The following is a 23,641-nucleotide window of genomic DNA, read 5'->3' as shown; positions in this document are numbered from 1 at the left end:
TCCTCTTCAAATTCCTCCAAAACGTTGTAGAGGAAGTAACAATATCAAAATTCATTCCATGAGGCCAGCATAACCCTGATACTGAAACTAAACTATGAGAAAATTATAGACCAATAGCCCTGATCAATAGTGATACATAAATCCTAAACAAAATATTAGAAAAGAGAAGTCAATAGCACATTAAGAGGATCATAGAGAGAGGGAGATTTTTTTCCTGGACTGCAAGGATGGTTCAAAAAATGAAAATCAACCAATATAATGTACCAACCAAACTAGCAGAATGAAGGAAAAAATGACAGTCATCTCAGTTGATAAAAAAAATTTGACGATATTCATTACCCTTTGTGATAAAAACACTCGACAAACTGATAGTACAGAAAAACTACATCAACATAATAGAATATATGAGAAGCCCAGAGCTGACATAAGACTTACTGGTAAAAGTCTGAAAGTTTTTCCTCTTAAGATAAGAACAAGGCATGGATGCCCATTTGGGTCACTTTTATTCTTACAGTGCTAGAAGTCCTAGCCAGAGAAATTAGACCAGAAAAAGAAATAAAAATCATCCAAATTGAAGAGGAAGAAGTAAAATTTTCTCTGTTGGCAGATGACATAACCTTATATGTAGAAACTTCTAAAGATTACACACACAGACACACACACACACACACACACACACGTACCACTGTTGGAACTAACAAACAAATTCATCAAATTGCAGCATACAAAATCAACACACAAATATTAATTGTGTTTCTAAATACTCACAATGAATAATCTGAAAAAGAAATTAATGAAACAATTCCACTTCAATCAGAAGGAATAAAATACTTAGGAATACACTTAACCAGGTGGAGAAAGAATTATATACTGAAAAGTATAAAATATTGATAAAAATTTAAAGAAAACACAAATAAATGGACAGACATCATATGTTCATGATTTAAAAGACTAAATATTAAGCTGTCAGTACTACCAAAAGTGTTCTATAGATTTAACACAGTTCCCATCAAAATCCCAGTGACATTTTTTATAGAAATAGAATATCCATCATAAAATTCCTATGGAATTTCAAGGAAGCCTGAATAGTAAAAACAATCTTGAGAAAGGAAGAACCAAGTGGGAGATCTTACACATCCTGATTTCAAAGCTTATTACAAATATATAGTAATCAAAACAGGGTGGTACTAGCATAAAGACATTTAGAACAATGGAATAGAATAAAGAGTCCAGAAATAAAACCTTGCATATTTCGCAAAATGATTTTATGGATGCCAGGAACACTCATTGGGAGAATATCAGTCTCTTCCACAAATGGTATTGGAAAAACAGGATGTCCACATGTAAACAAATGAAGTTAGACCCATATAACAAATGAAGATTATACATATATATATATATATGAGATATATGACCATATAACAAATGAATATAACAAATGAAGATGATATATATATATAAGAAATCATTGATTTCATTGATGTCAAGAAATCACTGATATATATATATATATATACACATACATATATATGTATATATATATTATAATTTCTTGGATATAACACCAAAAGTACAGAAAGTAAAAACAAACATAGACAAATGGGATTATATAAAACTTAAAAACCTTTGTGTATCAAAGGATACAATCAATACAGTGTAAAGACACCCTATAGAGTGGAAGAAAATATTTGTAAATTGCATATTTGACAAAGGGTAAATATCCAGAATATATAAAAAATTCTTATAACTCAGCAACAAAAAGAATTAATTAATTTTATTTAAAAATGGACAAAGGACTTGAATAAACAGTTCTCCAAAGATATACAGCCACCAAGTACATAAAAAGCGGCTCAACATCACTAATCATTAATGAAATGCATTGCAAAGACACAATGAGATACCACCTTTCACCCACTACGATGGCTACCATTTTAAAAAACAAATAACAAGCGTTGGAAAGCATATGAAGAAATTGCAATCCTTGCACACACTAGTGGGAATGTAGAGTAGTGCAATTGCTATGGAAGATATTATAACAACTCTTCAAAAAGTTAAACATAGAATTATCATATGACTCAGCACTTGCATTGCTGGGTATACACCCAAAAGAATGGAAAGCAGGGTTTTGAAGAAATATTTATACACTATGTTCATAGCAGCATTATACATAATGACTAAAAAGTGGAGGCAATTCATTCATTGATGTGTGAGTAGATAAAAAAATGTGGTATATACAAGTAACATAATATTATTCAGCCTTAAAAAAGAAGGAATTCTGAGACATGCATCAACATGAATGAACCTTAAGGTAAAATGCTAAATGAATTAAGCCAATCACAAAAAGGCAAATGCTACATGATTCCACTTATGTGAGGTAACTAGAATGGTCAAATTCATAGAAACAGAGAGTAGAGTGGTGGTCTCCAGAAGCTGGGGGAGAAGAAATGGGAGTTGTTTAATGGTACAGTGTTTCAGACTGGAAGGTGAAAAGTTCTGGCTACGGATGGTGGTGATGCCGGCACAGCTTTGTTAATATATTTAATGCCGCTAAACCATGCACTTTAAAATGGTTAAGAGCAATTCAGGTAAATTTTATGTTATGTTTATTTTTCCACAATAACAAAATTTTGAGACAAAACTATGGTGAGTAAGATGTAAGTTATGTCCTTGTAAAGCTCATAACAGAGGGTACAGATGAACAAACAGAAAATTCCAGTATGATAGAGTAAGAAGTTGTTAAGAGCGGACTTTTTCATAATGTCCTAGAATCACAGGCTAGGCCCCACAGCCAAACATGAAAGGAACCAGAATTCACAGACCTTAAAGAGATCCAAAAAGAGATGTCAGTGACTGGCACCAGACACTACACCATGGAGCTTGCCAAGAGGTGTCAGAACAACTCACCTGGACCACCTCTCACCCCACTCCTACTGGGAAGAAGCAAGGAGCATTGATCAGCTTTTAAGGGAGGGGAATTTGTGGAGAGAAGCTCTTTCTCTCTGGGGCAAAAAAGGGTGCTTGCCCTCCTGCTGGCTACCAAGGGATCCAAAAGGGCATCAGGTGTAGGCATCGGCAGAGCTTGCCAGCAAAGGAATCCTGACTCTTGCATCCCAGCTGGGTACTTGCTGAGCTGAGAAACCCGTGGGCCCCTACTGAAGCTGTCTGAGGAGCAGAGCATAGAGAAGGTTGTATCTGTATTCTCTAAAGTGTAAAGCATATGACCATGTACGGAGTGTTGCCTGCTTCTCATCCTGAGATTCTGAAGGTAGGAAGCTCCCTTGAGGCATCTGAGCCATCATCAGGGCTTGAAGGAAACGTAATGCTAGGTGTACAGAACGAACATGGGCAGAGTCCACCTCCTCCCAGTTCTCATAAGGTCTTGGAGGTTGAGGAAGAGGGCCCAGTGGTACCTGTGGCTCTAGTTGAAGAACCATAGAGCTTAGCTGAGGGGCAGAAGCAGATGGGTAGACCAGACCCTACTAGGCCAAACAATGTCATGTCCAACCCAGAGGAAATCTAGGGTGTGCAATGCTAGCAGGGCTGACAGCCAGAATGGGTGCCCTACCAAACAACTCCTTGGCAATGTAGAAGGCTGGGGTGAACATCCTCCAGAAAAAAACAAAAACAAAACAAAACAAAAACCTTCCATCCGCCTACATAAAGACCACAATTTCAGCAGAGAGACAGAAGTAGATCGAAGCAGAGTGAGGCAAGGGACACATGGCCAGAGCCAGGCCAGACATCACTACTGTCCATCTCCTGGCCTGAGCCCAGAGAAGCCCCTTTTAGAACATTCTGCTCCCTTTATCCTCTTCCTGTACCCACACTTCAGAGGAAATGCACCTTGGTGAGTGCCAAGGGGTGAGCAAAGAGCAGCCACTTAGTCCCCACAAGCCTCACCTCAGCTGGGGAACTGGAAGGGCTTTGGACCACACATGAGTCTAAATTTTTAAATGGGACCACACTGAGTTTTAATAAGTAAATATGACCGGATTATTGTGAGATTTAGACAAAGTGCCATTAGAAGACCCATTTCCTGGTGAGAATGTGCATGAATGTTCATTCAATACAGGGTATTTGAGGATAGCCAGTGGCAAAAAATAAAATCATATGATGTCTCTCCTCAGGGTGAGAATTTCCTTAGTCAACCAGCTATGTTAAGATAACACCATAGAACCCAGAGGAGGGTTACTTAAGGGTGATCGGGGAGGTAGAGGAGGCACTGTAGAGAGGACTATGTTCAGCTTTAGGAGAACCTGAAATAGGCTTAGGGCTATCTGGTTGGGTCAGTCAAGGCCCCTCTTCTTTTCCAACACGCAGTGCCTTAGATGTGAGGCCTCCTTGACATGAGGGTCACACCTCTCATTCTTTCTCTCTGCATGGGCCTTTACCACCCTAGTGCTGCCTATCCCAACACACTACTCAAGTCTCTTATATCTTAAATATTCAAATTGTCTCTATTGTCTCCCTACCATCCCCAGGAAACCAGGATCACTCAGGCACCATTACACCTCCATACCCTTTCTTCCAGCTCAAGCACTCTCTGTCACTTATACCCATAAGGATGCTCAATGCTTGGAGCAGTAGAAGGGACCCTCTTGAAGTGTGTGGGCATCCTCTTAAGCTCTTGGGTTATGCACACATACAATAAAATACAGCATCTTGTGATAAGTCAATAAATCACATGTTGGGACTAGGGAGGGAGAGTGGGCTCATATTTCAATGAGATCCTGTAGTGATCATCGTGTTATTGTAATACTACTACTACTACTACTATTAGTAACTCATCTTTATGGAGAGGTTAAATGTGCCAGGCATGGTGCTAAGTATTTTCATTGTATCATCTCTTATTTCTCAAAACTGTTAACTCTGTAAGGAAGACACAAATGATGGCAGAGTTTTTTGAACATAACACATATCCTCTTTCTTAGTTTAATGCTAAGTATTTTATTAACCCCATTTTATTGATGAGGAAATATAGATTTCATAATTGAATAACATGGCCAAAGATTATCTAGAATAATTAAATAACTTGTCCTTGATCGCATGTAAGTATGATAGCATTTTGGCTGAAAAGAGGATGTCATTTATATTCAAATACTTAAATTCTACCATGTAAACCCCAAATGAAGAAGACTTTTCCACTTATCTGCATAACCTAAAATCCTACAAAATTTTCTAGAATGTTCTCTGGGAAAGGAATTTGCAATCATTTGCATCAGTTTTGAATGAACATACGGGAGAAAGTACATGTAATATTCATCTTCTGCATTACTTTTATGATAATTTTAAAGCATTGGCATGCATTAAACCTTTTCAGAAATGCCCTGACTAGGAAAGAAGCAACAAATAAAAACAGAATTTACAAATCCCATCTTAATCAAGATGTCCTAAAACTAAGAGTATGTTGTTCACTAGAATAACTGAAAGGAAAAACAGATCTTATTGTTATAATCTATCTTGTATACAAGGAATTTTAGAAAGTTCCACACATTTAAGTTTAATTCTTCGGGCATTTTCATGTCTCACAATCAAGATTATTATGCCAATTAAATAAAATTGAGATTCAAAAAACCTGTTCTGCTTATTTTACAGTGTGGTTTGGGAAATAATACTAATAGTAGTTACAATTAACATTCATTGAGGGCTTACTATGTGCAATATGTATACTTAAATTCATTTGATAATCAAAAAATTTCTGAGCTAGGTACTATTATTATTCTTAATTTCCAGATAAGAAAATTAAGGTTCCAAAAGGCTAATTTAGCTAAGTAAGCAATGGAGGTAAGATTTGAACCTGAGCAAGCTGGCTTCTGAGTCCAGATTCCTAAGTACTTTACCATAAAATATGATAGTATATTAAAAAATAATCAAGATTCTTCACCCATTTTCATTCAATCAGGGCACCGAGTATTTTAAATATTAGTTTAAGCCCCCCTGTTTAACTATACCTGAAGGGGTTAAAAATTGCTGCAATCAAATATTACCTCATTGTAACTTGGCAACCACTAAATATGGGTTCCAGAGGCCCTCTGAAAAGTTAAAAGCATTGCACAAATATTAGTATTACTAATTTTATTGGCTTGAAATACCATTCTTTTTTAATAGTCCCTGAATAGATGATATTGATACTCCAAATTCAGAACTGAGTTTAGATTGTCCAAATATCATTCAGCATGAACTTCTTTTGGAATGCCTTACATTATTTCTCCTAATCTTTCCAAAACTAAAAATCTTTGACTCGATGATGTCAGTCAGAGAGATGATGCTAGAGAGGGGGAAGAAAGGTTTTACCAAAACAATAATTCTCTGCCAAATCACCTACCATAATGAGGTCATTATGACTTTTGGCTCTTTCTTCAAATCAAATACATCCTCCAAGAATGAAGACTCACCATTGATAATATACAAAGGAATGTAACAAGTCCCCCAAGACAATTTCCAAAGATGAGTTCCAACATTAAGGGTATTCAGTGTTAGGATCAAAATGGCGTCAGCACACAGCTGGCCTCAGTGAGTAAGTATATTAAAGTCAGCAGTGTTCATCCAAAAGTGTTACCTTCTGTTATATTTTTTTAAATAAAATAATTCATAGCACTTAACATACATACCTCATATATTTGTCCCCAAGTAGCCCCATTCTGTGTTAATAATGCCACCTTCTTGTACAGAACTTCTTGACAAACAATCAACAGTGTTATACTCAGAGTCAGCGCAGCAGGCTGACCTGGTGAACTCCCACCCTACCCCCACTCTCCGACATTTAATATCCCAAGCTACAAGACAGCTAATGGTGCTTGTGTTAGAAACAGCCAGGACAAAGGTCAGCTGGTGAAGAATGTCCCTAGGACCCCACTTAGCCAGCTCTGTGCAGCTGATGCAGAGGGCGTGATGATGAGAAAGTCATACCGCAACTGTTTGAGCCCTGTTATCTGAGCCAATGTAAACACGAACCACAAATACTTCCCCTTCCTCCTCCAGGATCCAAATGTCAATTGCTTCCAGCTTCAAAGTTCTGAATCTCTTACCACACCTCCCTTTGATTCAAACTTGCTCGGAAAGAGAACAACATGCCTGACTCCATCTGTGTGGTAAAATTGAGTTTCTCTAGCTAAGTAATTAAGAGATACTAGGCGTGCCCCAAACCTGGATCCCTGCAGTATAATGCGCTCTGGAGAAAATTCTGGCTATCTCTCAAACGACCACACAAACAACAGGTCAGCTTCTGAAAAGGCCATCCTTTAGGAGGGCGGAACCCAAGACAGATCAGATCTGGGGCCCAACTAGAGGGCTGGAGGGCACCCAAAGATGCTATACTGCTGAACCTTGGGGGTTGCCCACCTAACGACTTCACCTGGGAACTGTGACAAAGGGACAAAAAGGGTACTAGCTTTTCCCTGCTCTCCTTCCCAGCCCCACATTCTTTTGGCCAATAATAATAGGATAATATTATATTTGCCATTCCTTTTCATTGGTAAACCTATCCCCAGAACTTTAGGTTAAAAGCAGTTGATCTAATGATTCATTAGAACAAGTTTCCCTAATAGTCAACCTCCTCTGAGTGCTTTTTATACATTGTTATGGGTGTTCTAAATTATTTTTGGCTCTCTTTTTTGGCATTTAAAAACTTCTGTATCACTCCCTTTGCTACCAGTGCTGTAATGCTTCGTTCAGTCCAGTGCTTGAGGGTTTGTTTGTTTGTTTGTTTGTTTCCTATCAAAAGTATCCTTTTTCCTACCCTCCACCACCAAATGTTGCTTTGTCCTGGGCTTGGCCAATGAGGAACCAATGAGACCTTTCAAGTTGGTGCTAGGTTTGGACGGTTTCTCCTGGCTTTTTAACAGCTTGTAAAAGTGGTAGTCATGGAGGAGGAGAAAAGGGACCAGAGGGGGAAGTGGCAGCAGAATCCTTTAAATTAACAATGTTGGTCTGACTGTTGACTCTTCTTGGTGGCACCTTCCAAGTAGAGGCTGAATTCTTCACCTTGTCCACTTCTCCCCCACTGGAGTACAGCCTGTCTCCAACCCCATCCCTCCTTCCACTGCTATAATTCTCATTTCTATAACAGGCTTTTTTGTTGTTGTTGTTCCAGCTCCCAGGCCATATTTTCATGATACATAATTCCCCTTGGGTTCACAGGTTGGAATTTGACCTCTGGATTCAGAGGGCTCTGGTTGCTGGCAAGTGAGAGAGTGCTTCTTGTGAGAGCAACTTAGTGAGAACCAATGGTGCTCTGGCTGACCATTCCCAGAATCCCTGCCGATCTGTTTATTAACTCCTTGTAGACTCAGTTTTGCTCATTCAGAAGTAAGAAACTGCCTGACCACAACCTACTTTTATACAATTCTTCCTTAGGAAAATGGAAAGTAGGTGAGAGAAAGGGATATAGGTTTTAGAGTCTGATGGGCTGGGCTTCCAATTCTCTTTTAATCAGCCATGTGCCTCTGGGAACATGGCCCCCATTTCTTTGTCTGTAAACTGGGACTAACCATAGCCTTTTTAAGAACTATCCTGGAGGGGTGCCTAGGTGGCTCAGTGGGTTAAGCATCTGCTTTTGGCTCAGGTCATGATCCCAGGGTCCTGGGATCAAGCCCCATGTCAGGCAGGCTTTTTGCTCTTTGGGGAGCCTGCTTCTCCCTCTCCCCTCTGCTTGTGCTCTCTCCCTCAAATAAATAAATAGAATCTTTTTTTGAAAAAGAACTATTTTGGAGAAAGAATAGGATGATAGACATAAGATATTGGACTTGTTTACTGTTCTTCAATGTTACTTTTTTTTTTTTTTTTACCTGTGGGTCTTCCCACAAGCTTATTTTGGCCCAGACCATTCTTCAGCTTGTTCCCAACTCAGAACCCACCCTTGTATTGGCTTTTACCCATCTTTCAGCCTTTAGTTTATGGATAGCTTTGCTGAAGAAGCCTTCTCCTCCCCACATCACCAGACTAAGTCAACTATTCCATTTTATATTCCTAGAGTATTCCATATATTTCCAAATTTTATTCGGAGTTCCTTAATTTTTTGACTTAGTGTCTTTTTCTGTGCCAGGATCCTATCTGGGGTACCACATTATATAAGATCATCATATTTTCTTGGGTTCTTTTGGACTGTTATAGTTTCTTAGACTTTCCTTGTTGTTCGTGACTTTGAGAGTTTGGGGGAATATTGTTCAGGTATTTTATAAACCATTCTTCAGTCTGGGTGTGCCTGATATTTTAATCACAGCCAGACTGGGGTTACGGGTTTGGGGGAGGAATTCTCATCACTTCATCTCAAGGATGCGTGTTATCAACATGACTTATCACCACTGATGATGACCCTGATCATCTGGCTGTGATAGACTTTGTCAGCTTTCTTTAATGTAAAGTCATTTCTCCCCCTTTCAGTACTTAACTCTTTGGAAGGAAGTAAACTTATGTAGCCCACACTTAAGAAATGGGGAGTTATGTTCCACTTCCTTGAGAAATGAGTTTCTATGTAAATTACTCGGAATTTTTTTGGCACACCAGTGCTGTCTCTTCTCTTCTACTTACTAATTTATTCAATCATTTATTTATAACAGTATGGACTCCTGAATACTTACATTTAGGCTATAGCCTATTTTGTTGCTCAAATTGTTCCAGTTTTGGCCCAAGAGAGCTCTTTCAGGTTGGCTTCTATGTTCCTTTGACATACCCCATTCTTCTGTTTGTGTGTGTGAATACTTGACTATTTTCTGGCACTACTAGAGGCTCATCTTGTGTCTTCCCTGCCTCAGGTCTAGAATCAGCCATCTCCCCAAAAAACGGTGAATACTTGACTATTTTCTGGCACTACTAGAGCCCACTTTATCCAAATCTATATCCACTTATCCAAATCTATATCAAACTAAACATGAGTTTGTACTGATGCCTCCAACTTTAATTCAGTACAACATGGATCATTCTAGTATCCTCTCCTTTCTTGCTTCTCTTTACCTTCCATTCCAACAGTGAGAATCTGGCTTATACCAACTGCATTCATTTAATTAATAGTTCAGTTCCAGTATACATGTAGAGTGGTTTCAGCACTGTTAACCCATACACTGTGGGAAATGACTACCAAACAGAGCACAGTGCTTATGTACAGTTTTTTATGCTTTAGTTTCACAGTGTCCACTCACTCCCAAAGTTACTTAGGTCAGCATCACCTCTGCCAAACACACACTCTTCTTTCAGTGAGGGTATTTTATACCCTTATGGTACAGTTAAAGTCTGTTGTCATAGCTCATATTCTATCCTGAGATCCCTTGACCTCCTCAATGGTTTTTAAATTTTGCATTTATTAAGGTTCACTGCTTGTACTGCAAAGTTCTATGGGTTTTAACAAATGCAGGGTGTCGTGTATTCACCATTACAATATCACATAGGGTAGTTTCACTGTCCTAAAGAATCCTCTGTCCTTCAACTATTCAACCCTCCCTCTCCCCCAAGTCCCTGGCAACTACTGATGTGTTTGTTTACCACCTCTATAATTTTGTCCTTTTTAGAATCTCATAGAAATGGAATCATGTGGTATTAAGCATTTTCATGTCAGCTTCTTTCACTTAGCACTATGTGATTCTGTAATTGTTTTTAAAAGTTCATTATTGAGGGCCAAATAGGTGTCAGATAATGCTCTCAGCAGATTGACTATACATCACAGTTTGCCTGGGGTAGTGCCTGTTTACAACTGTTGTCTTTGTATTCCATCCATCTTACTATTTTAGCACAAACACAAGTGCCCCAGTTTGGACAATAAATTATACTGTCACCCTAGTTCTCGTTGTGAGACTACATCAATGAACAAGACAAAGTCTCTTCCCTTACTGAACTAACATTCTAAAGGGTAGAGATTTATAATAAATAAAAAACAATAAGATGATTTCATATAACATTATGAAGGAAAAAAAAAGAAAACATTAATTGAATTAAACATTCTGGGGGAGTGTGGTCAGAAAAAGCTTCTTTGATAATGACGTAGTTGAGTCAAGATGTTGCAAAGAGCCAGGGAAATAACTTCCCTGGCAGAGGGAACAGCAAATACAGGGGATCTAAGGCAGAACAAAAGATGCCATTTTGAAAAATTGAAAAGAATTGGGGAGAGAAGAACAAGATAAGGTTGGTGAAATTGTTCATGTTAAGAAGATGTGTACTTTTTCTAAAGGCACTGGGAAGTCATGAGGTGTCTTAAGCAGGGGAATTACATGATATGATTTATATATTCTAAAAAGATCACTTTGGCATATGAAGAAGAGATTGGAGTGAGGCAGGTAGGAAAGAATGTAGATCAGTGAGAATCTATTATTGTGGTCAAAGCAGGAGATGATGCTGGCTTAGACTTCAGTGGTGGTAATGGGAGTGGAGAAAGTTCATCGATCCAAGATATATTTTGTGGGTAATGAGACGGATTGGATATTGGGGATAAGAAAAAGTGATGAAAAATTCCTAGACTGTTAGTCTAGCAACTGGCTGGTAAAATCATTTCCTGAGATAAAAGAATAATTTAGAAGGAACTATTTAGTGGGTAACAATTGATGGTCTGTTTGAGTTTCCATTATACATTCATGTAGTACTACCAATAGGCATTATACCTATGAGTTTGGGGCTTAGAAGAAGTTTTAAAGCTGAATATTAATTTTGAGAATCCTCCTTATACATTATTTAAAACTATGGAACTGGATAAGACTTCATAAGGGGAGAGTGTTGATAGAAATGGAAACTCAGGAACAAGCCTTGAGAACTCCAATATTTATCTACAAAATTATACAGCAGCAGTCAGAAAAACAGAAGGAAAAACAGAAGTTTTGTCTCATCAAAATTAAAAGAGAAAATTGATTTAAAAAGATAGATAGTCATTGTTTTTGAATGTTGTCAAGAAGTCAACTACAGTGAAAAGTCTTTTGGATTTGGCAGTATGGAAGCTATGAGTGTCCTTGAAAGAAGTTGTGGAGATGGAAGACAGAATGAAATGTGTTGAAGGTGAACTTGAAAAAAACTTATGGATGATTGAGTTTGTTTAACTAGACTATAAATTCCATGATAGTTTAGTGCTATCCAGTTCTATGTTTGGGGTTTTGTTGTATCTCTAGTGTCTGCAATTAATTTTTATTTAAATACTTTCACATTCTGGGGCACCTGGGTGGCTCAGTCGGTTAAGTGTCTGCCTGCCTTCAGCTCAGATCATGATCCCAGCGTCCTGGGATCGAGCCCCACATCAGGCTCTCTGCTCAGCGGGGAGCCTGCTTCCCCCTCTCTCTCTGCCTGCTGCTCTGCCTACTTGAGATCTCTGTTGGTCAAATAAATAAGTAAAATTTTAAATAAATAAATAAATACTTTCACATTCTTATGAGTTAATTTACCCTTATTGGTAAGCTACTTACAATGACAAGATAAGTCAAAACTTGCTCTGAAAAAAAAAAAAAATTAGAAAGACCTGAAAAGAGCATCTATTTTAGTTATGATACTTTTATTTTTCATTTATTGCAATTTGGATAAAAGAAAATTGGCCATCCCCAAAATATCTTCATCTTCTTCACACTCACCTGGGCTTCCTTTTAAGAAAGTCTAGAAAACCACAGGTATTCCTACTCTTTACATGGGAGCATTTCCAGTTTAAGAGGGAAGTTGGCTATTTAAAATAATAAACTGACAGCAATAATCCTGGTTTAAATCCCAAATCATATCAGCAAAACCAAGAAGTAAAAAAGAAGGAATTTATATTTATCTAAAGTTGGGCAAGATAAGAGATATTTCACTCTGGACTTAAACAATTAAGAAAATACAGAATAAAAAGTACTTTGGGGTTGATTTTCAGTCTTTCTAAATATTGTTGCCAAGTGTTTCTTGGGCCAGGAGAAGGAAAAGAAAGCAGAGTTTTAAAACCAAGAAAAGAATCAAGCCAGCCTGAAGCAATGACATCTCTAATTTAACTGCAGAATAAGAGGGCTAGGGCACCAATATAAGCATGGTTCTTGTATAGATAGATAGATAGATATGAATATTTGGAATATATTGGAATTCCATATATATGGAATATTTTTATATAATGGAATATTATGGAATATTCTCCTATGATATATATGTGTATTATATATAATAGAAGATATATATATTATATATATAATGACAGAATGTTATTCAACCATAAAAAATGAGATAGTCCTACCATATGCAATAACATGGATGAATCTTAGACATTATACTAAGTGAACTATGTCGGAAAGAGAAATACAAACTGTATGATCTCACTTATATGTGGAATCTAAAAGCAAACAAAAACACCAAACTGATAAAAAAAAAAAAAAAGAAGAGAGAGAGAGATCAGATTTGTGATTACTGGGGGCAGAGGACTGGGGGAGGGGAAATTGGAGGAAGATGGTCAAAAGGTACAAAGCTTCAGTAATAAGATAAATAAGTACTGGGGATATTATGTACAACATAATGGCTGTAGTTAGCACTGTCATATAATATATAGAAAAGGTGTTAAGAGAATAGATTTTAAGAGTTCTTATCACAAGGAGAAATTTTTTTTTCTTTTTATTGTATCTATGAAATGATGGATGTTAATTGTGGTAATCATTTCACAATAATGTGAATCAAACCATCATACTGTACACCTTAAACTCACAGAGTGGTGTATGACAATCATTTTTTAATAAAACTGGAAAAAAAATAAGAAATCAAAGTGGAAAAATTGGGTCACATTTAAAAAAACTTTTAGAAAAAGTATTGGTAAGTGTCCTCTGGCTTTATGCTAAGGTAGGATTTCTTAAATAATACACTAAAAGCACCAACTTTAAAAAGAAAACATTGGTAGATTCAACTGCATTAAGACTATTAAAACTGCTAAAAAAAAAGGCACTTTAAACAGTGAAAAATCAAATACAAACTGATAGAAAATACTCATGTTGCCAACAAAATGTTCAAATTGAGACTGTATTTAAAATTTCTATAAGATGATAAGAGAGAAACAAACAACTCAATTGGGAACAACAAAAAAAGAGTTTCTGAATTCTACAGAAGAAAAAATCATACAAAAAATAATGCAAAATATAATACAAAAAATAATACAAAAGTGAAGAGATGTTCGACTCCATTAGTCATCAGGGAAATTCAAATTAAGACAAAATAAGTTGTCATTTGCTTACTGATTGGATTTGTAAAAGTTAAAGAAATCTGATTATATTGACTTTTGGCAAGAATATATGTCAATTTCATTCCCATGTGTAACTGTTGGGGGTGTAAATTGATGCAATTATATTAAAAATCAATTGGATATTATAATCTAAAATTGAACACTCTTATACCTCACAACTCAGCAATTCCACTCCTAGATATATATTCAAGAGAAACTCTAGTACATGTGTCTCAAGAGATGTACAAAATTGTCATAGTAGCACTATTCATATATTTTTTAAAAATGGGAAACACCCTAAATGTCTATTGACAGGGAAAAGTTAAATAATGTAAATTCATGCAGTGGAATACTTCATAGTGGAGAAAATGAAAGAACTACAACCACATAGAATGACCAGGATGAATCTTAGTATATTGTGTGAAAAAAAAAATTCCAAAGGGGCACCTGGATGGCTCAGTTTGTGAGGCAACTGTCTTAGGCTCAGGTGATGATTTCAGGGTGCTGGGATTGAGCCCTGCATCAGACTTAGCAAAGAGCCTGCTTCTCCCTCGTCTTCTGAAGCTCCCCCTGCTTGTGTTCTCTCTCTCCTTCCCTCTCTCTCTCTCAAATGAATAAATTAAGTCTTTTTAAAAAGTCCCAGAGGATTAGATATAAGATACCCTTTTTATGAAGTCCAAAATTAACTAGATCAAATAAAAATGTACTGTAGAGGCAAAGGCAGATGATGATAGATAGATGATAGATGACAGATAGATAGATAAATAGACAATTGATTGTAAGTAGATAAATGATAAAACATTTTTTTAAAGCAAAGAAAAAATAAACATGAAATTCATGTTAGGGATTGCTTCTGGAAGGGAAAGAGATAGGGAGATGGGATCAGAAAAGACCCCATTAAAAGATGTATATAATTTTTCTTAAGGGCTCATTAAATATTAGATATTAAATACTATATGTTTATATAAATATATAGCTATATATTTATTTCTTTTTTTTAAGAAATTTTATTTATTTATTTGACAGAAAGAGATCACAAGTAGGCAAAGAGGGAGGCGTGGGGGGGCGGGGAGCAGGCTCCCTGCTGAGCAGAGAGCCCGATGCGGGGCTTGATCCCAGGACCCCGAAATCATGACCTGAGCTGAAGGCAGAGGCTAACCCACTGAGCCGCCCAGGTGGTCCTACATATTTATTTCTATATAAATGTAATATGCTGATATATATGTAAAGAGAGACATATAGAGATAGGTAGATGACAGATAGATATAGATAGATAGATAGAGCTTAGTGTTCATGAACCATGGATTATGATCACTCCAAACCTGTATACCAGAGGTCCAAGGGGAGACCAAAAAAAAAAAAGAGTAAAAAGTGACCAGGGAAAAACAGCACATTACCTAGAAAGGAATGTTAGACTGACAGCAAACCACTCACCAGGAGCAATAGTTGCTGAAAAACAAGGGCTGAGGGGAACTAATAGTTTTGTTATTCAGTACCCATTTAAGTTACCATTTAAAAGTGAAGATGAAATAAGACTTTTCTTGACATACAGAAACTAAAATTGTTTTTCATCTTGCAACCCACATTGAAGGCACCATTAAAAAGTGACCAGTGACCCTAGCAAAAAGGAGTGTTGTAAGAAACAGTGGTGAGCCCAGACACTGATAAAATATACTTGTAAATTTAATAAAATAATTTACTTAAAGTAATTAATTTTGGTATATTTTTAAAGGAAAACCTAAAATTGGAGATAGCAGTAATAATGATGGTGGGAGAGTTGTGCTACTGGGTAATCCTAGCAATCTGAGGCCTTTCCGGCCAAGGACTCCTGTAGAGTTTTCATCAGAAAAAGAAGAGTGTTTATATATTTGAAAGAATAACTATTAAAAGACTAAAAATAAAAATTATAATTTCCAAACCAGAAGGAGTTGGAGTGAGGGGAAGGGAATATATAATGATCAAAAAAAAAGGTTATGAATAAAAATTAGTAATGTATAAAAGGGCCATAACTGTACGTATCATAGAGCTTTTAAAAAAATCATGAGAACGTTACAAACAATTTTATGTCAATAAATTTTGAAACTTAGAGAAGTGGATAGTTATGTAGAAAAGTCTAAATTCTCAAAATTATCTTAAGAAAAAAAAAATCTGTCAGTATACTTCAAAGTTATTCAATTGGTAAAATGTTTCTTCCCACACATAAAGAAAATACAATCTAAGTGGTTTTATGGCCTAGTTTTTCCTAGACTTTCAAGGAATAGCTGTTTCCTATCTTACATAAAAAGTTTTAGTAGGTGGAGAAAAGTTATTCAACTCCTTTTAAAGGGTAAATATCAGATTGACCCAAACTGGACAAAAATAAAGCAAGAAAATAAAATATAACATAATCTTATTTATGATCATAAGTATACAAATTTTGAACTATTAGCAAGTTAAATCCAAATTCTATTATTTCAAGAATGCAAAGAAATTTCAATATCAGAAAATCCACATTAACTAATATTAATCCTGCAATATTAATTAACAGAATTAAAAACAAAAAAGAGAGAGAGAGAAAAGAATGAAATAAGAAAGAAAAGCAGGGGGAAAAAGGAAGGAAAGCCATATGATCATCACAGTAAATAGAAAGGTATCTGACAAAACTCAAAAGCATTCATGATTTGAGACAAAAACAAAAGCAAAACTCCCAGTTTTTAAACTATGAATAGAAGGAAACTTCCTTACCCTGATAAAGGACAACTACTCAAAACTTAAAGCAAATATTATTCTTATTAAACTCAAAAGCAAGACAATGATTTTCAATATCAATTCTACTGTTAATATTATCCTAGAGATCCTAACAAATACAATACTAGAAAAAGCAGAAGTTCAATAATTGCAATGGAAGATACATCACTGACATTATTTCTAGAAAATAAAACTTCGTACATAGAATATCTTATCTGCAGACAAATAAAACTAATAAAGATTCAGCAAGAATGCTGGATATAAAACATACAAAATTCACAGCAGACAGGATAACAGCACTGGCAAGTATTGCTGGATTCCTCTTATGAATACATATTCAACAGAATCTAGAAGGAGATCAATGAATCTCATAGTTAACATAAAGAAAAAAAAAAAAAACCCTGCTAGACGATTCAGCTATGTGATTGTGCTCCTGGTAGTATAGGAATGTAGGTAATTAACATGAAAAGAGAACTGGGTTTCATAGATTAGACAAGAAAAGTTATCTTAGTGTGACTTTTGTACACCCAGGGTTAATCTTATTACTTCTGAAAGGCAGAACATCATATATGATAGCATATGTAACAACAAATACAGCAAAAGCACCAGCCTTAGCAATAAGGGGAGAGATTAAAATCAAACTAGTGTGTCAACCTGTCTGGAATGGAGTACAGCTAAAAACTAGGGTTTGTACATCAGATTTCCAGAACTTATTTATCCGGCATAACTGAAATTTTGACCCTGTGCCAACACCACCCCATTTACCCCAGCTCCCTAGCTCTTGCCAACCACCATTCTATTCTCTGCTTTTATGAGTTTGTCTTTTGAAGATTCCATATATAAGTGAGATCATGTGGTATTTGTCTTTGTCTGGCTCATTTCACTTAGCATAATCTCCTTCAGATTCATTCATGTTGTCATGAATAGAAGGATTTCCTTCTTTTCTAGGTCTGAGTACTATCCTTTGAAATTGCTAAGAGAGTTCATCATAAGTGTTCTCAACACCCTGCTCCCCTCAAAATCATAACTATGTGAGGTGATGGATGTGTAATTAATTCAATTATGGTAATCATTTCATACTTACGTATAACAAAATACTACCTTGTACCCCTTAAATACATGCAACTTTTATTTGTCAATTATACTTCAAGAAAGCTGGAAAACAAAAATTAATACAATTAGCTCTTGCCCCTGAGTGTTCTTATCCCAGTGACACCCATCCACATGTCAATAAGTAGGTGATTACACTTCCTGAAGGGGCTGAGCCAGGCAAAGATAGAGACAACAGAGCTCAAGTATTCTCTCATCAGGAGGGGGCACAAGCTGGAACCTGAGACTTATGGTTGAAACAAAACCTCCAGGAGACTGCCAGGGTTTTAGACACAATAACAAGACATTTTCAAAACTTTTGTAAAAAGTAACACAACATAAACAAGTTAAACCAGACAAAGAAAAGGTGATGGAACAGATAGAGCAAGAATTTAAAATAAATGTGTTATTACCAATGAGATGATGGGGGGGGGCATGTTCAAAACACAAAAGAGGAATGTAAAAGAAGGACAGGTTCAACACTGAAGGAGGTAGAAGTCATAAAGAAAACATCTTTGGACATATTAGGTAAGAAAAATAAAATGGATAGAGTTCAATTGATAGCTTGAATGGCAACATGTAATCATTTTAAGATCACATGAAAGAACTCTCCCAAAAGACACAAAGAATGTATTAAGAAAACAAGATATATAAAATACATTTAGAAATGTGAAGAGACGAGGAAAAAACACAGTTGAAAGGACACAAATAATTGTGAATTTTCCATATTTTAAAAAACACAACCTCCGGGTTAAAAAGAAATGTAAACAAAAGCGTCCTACACTAAGCATCTACAACCTAAATTATTGGATTTTTAAGGAATAAAAAATCAAAGAAATATTTCCAAAAGCTTCCGGAACAAAGAAGCAAATCACCTACAGAGGAACAAGAAATAGTTTGACATCAGACTTCTTAACTGTAGCATCAGCATCATATGGCAATGGGAAAATATTTTCAAAATGTTGAAAGAAGTTATTTTAAAACCTAAAATTTTATGTCCACAGAAATTATCATTTAAATATGAATGTGTAATAAAAAGGCTTGCTTCAAAACCTTTTTGGAAACACTCTTACAGAAAGTATTTCAGCAGGAAAAAAATAAGGAAGATAATATAATATAAATATAATATGAATTTACCAAAATAGATTTGCCACATATCCATTACAATCCAGAACTAAAATTCTAGAAAATATCAACAAAATGAAGAAAGCATGTTATAGGGAAAGAAATTAAAAAATTATAAACAGTTTTTACATATGAGCATATTCTAAAGAAATTCTAAATTCTTAAATTCTTTTTTTTTTTTTTTTTTTTTTTTTTTAATTTTTTTATTTTAATAAACATATAATGTATTTTTATCCCCAGGGGTACAGGTCTGTGAATCGTCTGGTTTACACATTTCACAGCACTCATCATAGCACATACCCTCCCCAATGTCCATTTCCCCACCACCCTCTCCCATCCCCCTTCCCCCCCGCAACCCTCAGTCTGTTTCTTGAGATTGAGTCTTTTATGGTTTGTCTCCCTCCCAATCCCATCTTTTCATTTTTTCTTTTCCTACCTCCTCCCAAACCCCCCCACCTTGCATCTCCACTTCCTCATATCAAAGAGATCATATGATAGTTATATTTCTCCGATTGACTTATTTCGCTAAGCATGATACCCTCTAGTTCCATCCACGTCGTCGCAAATGGCAAGATTTCATGTCTTTTGATGGCTGCATAGTATTCCATTGTGTATATATACCACATCTTCTTTATCCATTCATCTGTTGATGGACATCTAGGCGCTTTCCACAGTTTGGCTATTGTGGACATTGCTGCTATAAACATTCGGGTGCACGTGCCCCTTCGGAGCACCACGTTTGTATCTTTAGGATATATACCCAGGAGTGCAATTGCTGGGTCGTAGGGTAGCTCTATTTTCAGTTTTTTGAGGAACCTCCACACTGTTTTCCAGAGTGGTTGCACCAGCTTGCATTCCCACCAACAGTGTAGGAGGGTTCCCCTCTCTCCGCATCCTCGCCAGCATCTGTCATTTCTTGACTTGTTAATTTTAGCCATTCTGACTGGTGTGAGGTGGTATCTCATTGTGGTTTTGATTTGTATTTCCCTGATGCCGAGTGATGTGGAGCATTTTTTCATGTGTCTGTTGGCCATCTGGATGTCTTCCTTGCAGAAATGTCTGTTCATGTCCTCTGCCCATTTCTTGACTGGATTATTTGTTCTTTGGGTATTGAGTTTGATAAGCTCTTTATAGATTTTGGATACGAGCCCTTTATCTGATATGTCGTTTGCAAATATCTTCTCCCATTCTGTCAGTTGTCTTTTGGTTTTGTTAACTGTTTCCTTTGCTGTGCAAAAGCTTTTGATCTTGATGAAATCCCAATAGTTCATTTTTGCCCTTGCTTCTGTTGCCTTTGGCGATGTTCCTAGGAAGAAGTTACTGCGGTGGAGGTCAAAGAGGTTGCTGCCTGCATTCTCCTCAAGGATTTTGATAGATTCCTTTCGCACATTGAGGTCCTTCATCCACTTTGAGTCTATTTTCGTGTGTGGTGTAAGGAGATAATCCAATTTCATTTTTCTGCATGTGGCTGTCCAATTTTCCCAGCACCATTTGTTGAAGAGGCTGTCTTTTTTCCATTGGATATTCTTTCCTGCTTTGTCGAAGATTAGTTGACCATAGAGTTGAGGGTCTATTTCTGGGCTCTCTATTCTGTTCCATTGGTCTATATGTCTGTTTTTGTGCCAGTACCATATTGTCTTGATGATGACAGCTTTGTAATAGAGCTTGAAGTCTGGAATTGTGATACCACCGACTTTGGCTTTCTTTTTCAATATTCCTTTGGCTATTCGAGGTCTTTTCTGGTTCCATATAAATTTTAGGATTATTTGTTCTATTTCTTTAAAAAAAATGGATGGGATTTTGATAGGGATTGCATTAAATGTGTAGATTGCTTTAGGTAAAATAGACATTTTCACAATATTTGTTCTTCCAATCCATGAGCATGGAATATTTTTCCATTTCTTTGTGTCTTCCTCAATTTCTTTCATGAGTACTTTATAGTTTTCTGAGTATAGATTCTTTGCCTCTTTGGTTAGATTTATTCCTAGGTATCTTATGGTTTTGGGTACGATTGTAAATGGGACTGACTCCTCAATTTCTCTTTCTTCTGTCTTGTTGTTAGTGTAAAGAAATGCGACTGATTTCTGTGCATTGACTTTATATCCTGACACTTTACTGAATTCCTGTATAAGTTCTAGCAGTTTTGGAGTGGAGCCTTTTGGGTTTTCCACATATAGTATCATATCATCTGCAAAGAGTGATAGTTTGACTTCTTCTTTGCCGATTTGGATGCCTTTAATTTCTTTTTGTTGTCTGATTGCTGAGGCTAGGACTTCTAGTACTATGTTGAACAGCAGTGGTGATAACGGACATCCCTGCCGTGTTCCTGACCTTAGCGGAAAAGCTTTCAGTTTTTCTCCATTGAGAATGATATTTGCGGTGGGTTTTTCATAGATGGCTTTGATAATATTGAGGTATGTGCCTTCTATCCCTACACTTTGAAGAGTTTTAATCAGGAAGGGATGCTGCACTTTGTCAAATGCTTTTTCAGCATCTATTGAGAGTATCATATGGTTCTTACTCTTTCTTTTATTAATGTATTGTATCACATTGATGGATTTGCGGATGTTGAACCAACCTTGCAGCCCTGGAATAAATCCCACTTGGTCGTGGTGAATAATCCTTTTAATGTACTGTTGGATCCTATTGGCCAGTATTTTGGTGAGAATTTTCGCATCTGTGTTCATCAAGGATATTGGTCTGTAATTCTCTTTTTTGGTGGGATCCTTGTCTGGTTTTGGGATCAAGGTGATGCTGGCCTCATAGAATGAGTTTGGAAGTTTTCCTTCCATTTCTATTTTTTGGAACAGTTTCAGGAGAATAGGAATTAATTCTTCTTTAAATGTTTGGTAGAATTCCCCTGGGAAGCCGTCTGGTCCTGGACTTTTGTTTGTTTGGAGATTTTTGATGACTGTTTCAATCTCCTTACTGGTTATGGGTCTGTTCAGGTTATCTATTTCTTCCTGGTTCAGTTGTGGTAGTTTATACATCTCTAGAAATGTATCCATTTCTTCCAGGTTGTCAAATTTGTTGCCATAGAGTTGCTCGTAGTATGTTCTTATAATTGTTTGTATTTCTTTGGTGTTGGTTGTGATCTCTCCTCTTTCATTCATGATTTTATTTATTTGCGTCCTTTCTCTTTTCTTTTTGATAAGTCTGGCCAGGGGCTTATCAATCTTATTAATTCTTTCAAAGAACCAGCTCCTAGTTTTGTTGATTTGTTCTATTGTTTTTTTAGTTTCTATTTCATTGATTTCTGCTCTGATCTTTATGATTTCTCTTCTCCTGCTGGGTTTAGGCTTTCTTTGTTGTTCTCTCTCCAGCTCCTTTAGGTGTAAGGTTAGGTTGTGTATTTGAGACCTTTCTTGTTTCTTGAGAAAGGCTTGCACTGCTATATATTTTCCTCTCAGGACTGCCTTTGTTGTGTCCCACAGATTTTGAACTGTTGTGTTTTCATTATCATTTGTTTCCATGAATTTTTTCAATTCTTCTTTAATTTCCTGGTTGACCCATTCATTTTTTAGAAGGATGCTGTTTAGTCTCCATGTATTTGCGTTCTTTCCAAATTTCCTCTTGTGATTGAGTTCGAGCTTCAGAGCATTGTGGTCTGAAAATATGCAGGGAATGATCTCGATCTTTTGGTACCGATTGAGACCTGATTTATGACCCAGGATGTGGTCTATTCTGGAGAATGTTCCATGTGCACTAGAGAAGAATGTATATTCTGTTGCTTTGGGATGGAATGTTCTGAATAGATCTGTGATGTCCATCTGGTCCAGTGTGTCATTTAAGGCCTTTATTTCCTTGTTGATCTTTTGCTTAGATGATCTGTCCATTTCAGTGAGGGGAGTGTTAAAGTCCCCTGCTATTATTGTATTACTGTCGATGTATTTCTTTGATTTTGTTATTAATTGGTTTATATAGTTGGCTCCTCCCATGTTAGGGGCATAGATATTTAAGATTGTTAGATCTTCTTGTTGGACAGACCCTTTGAGTATGATATAGTGTCCTTCCTCATCTCTTATTATAGTCTTTGGCTTAAAATCTAATTGATCTGATATAAGGATTGCCACCCCAGCTTTCTTCTGATGTCCATTAGCATGGTACATTGTTTTCCACCCCCTCACTTTAAATCTGGAGGTGTCTTCGGGTCTAAAATGAGTTTCTTGTAGGCAGCATATGGATGGGTTTTGTTTTTTTATCCATTCTGATACCCTGTGTCTTTTGATTGGGGCATTTAGCCCATTAACATTCAGGGTAACTATTGAGAGATATGAATTTAGTGCCATTGTATTGCCTGTAAGATGATTGTTACTGTATATTGTTTCTGTTTCTTTCTGATCTACTACTTTTAGGGTCTCTCTTTGCTTAGAGGACCCCTTTCAATATTTCCTGTAGAGCTGGTTTGGTGTTTGCAAATTCTTTCAGCTTTTGTTTGTCCTGGAAGCTCTTTATCTCTCCTTCTATTTTCAATGATAGCCTAGCCGGATATAGTATTCTTGGCTGCATGTTTTTCTCGTTTAGTGCTCTGAATATATCATGCCAGTTCTTTCTGGCCTGCCAGGTCTCTGT

The sequence above is a fragment of the Martes martes genome (assembly GCF_963455335.1).
Source record: "Martes martes genome assembly, chromosome: 2".
NCBI classification, from domain to species: Eukaryota; Metazoa; Chordata; class Mammalia; order Carnivora; family Mustelidae; genus Martes; species Martes martes.
The sequence above is the reverse complement of the archived record's forward strand: the minus strand, read 5'-3'. Positions refer to the sequence as shown.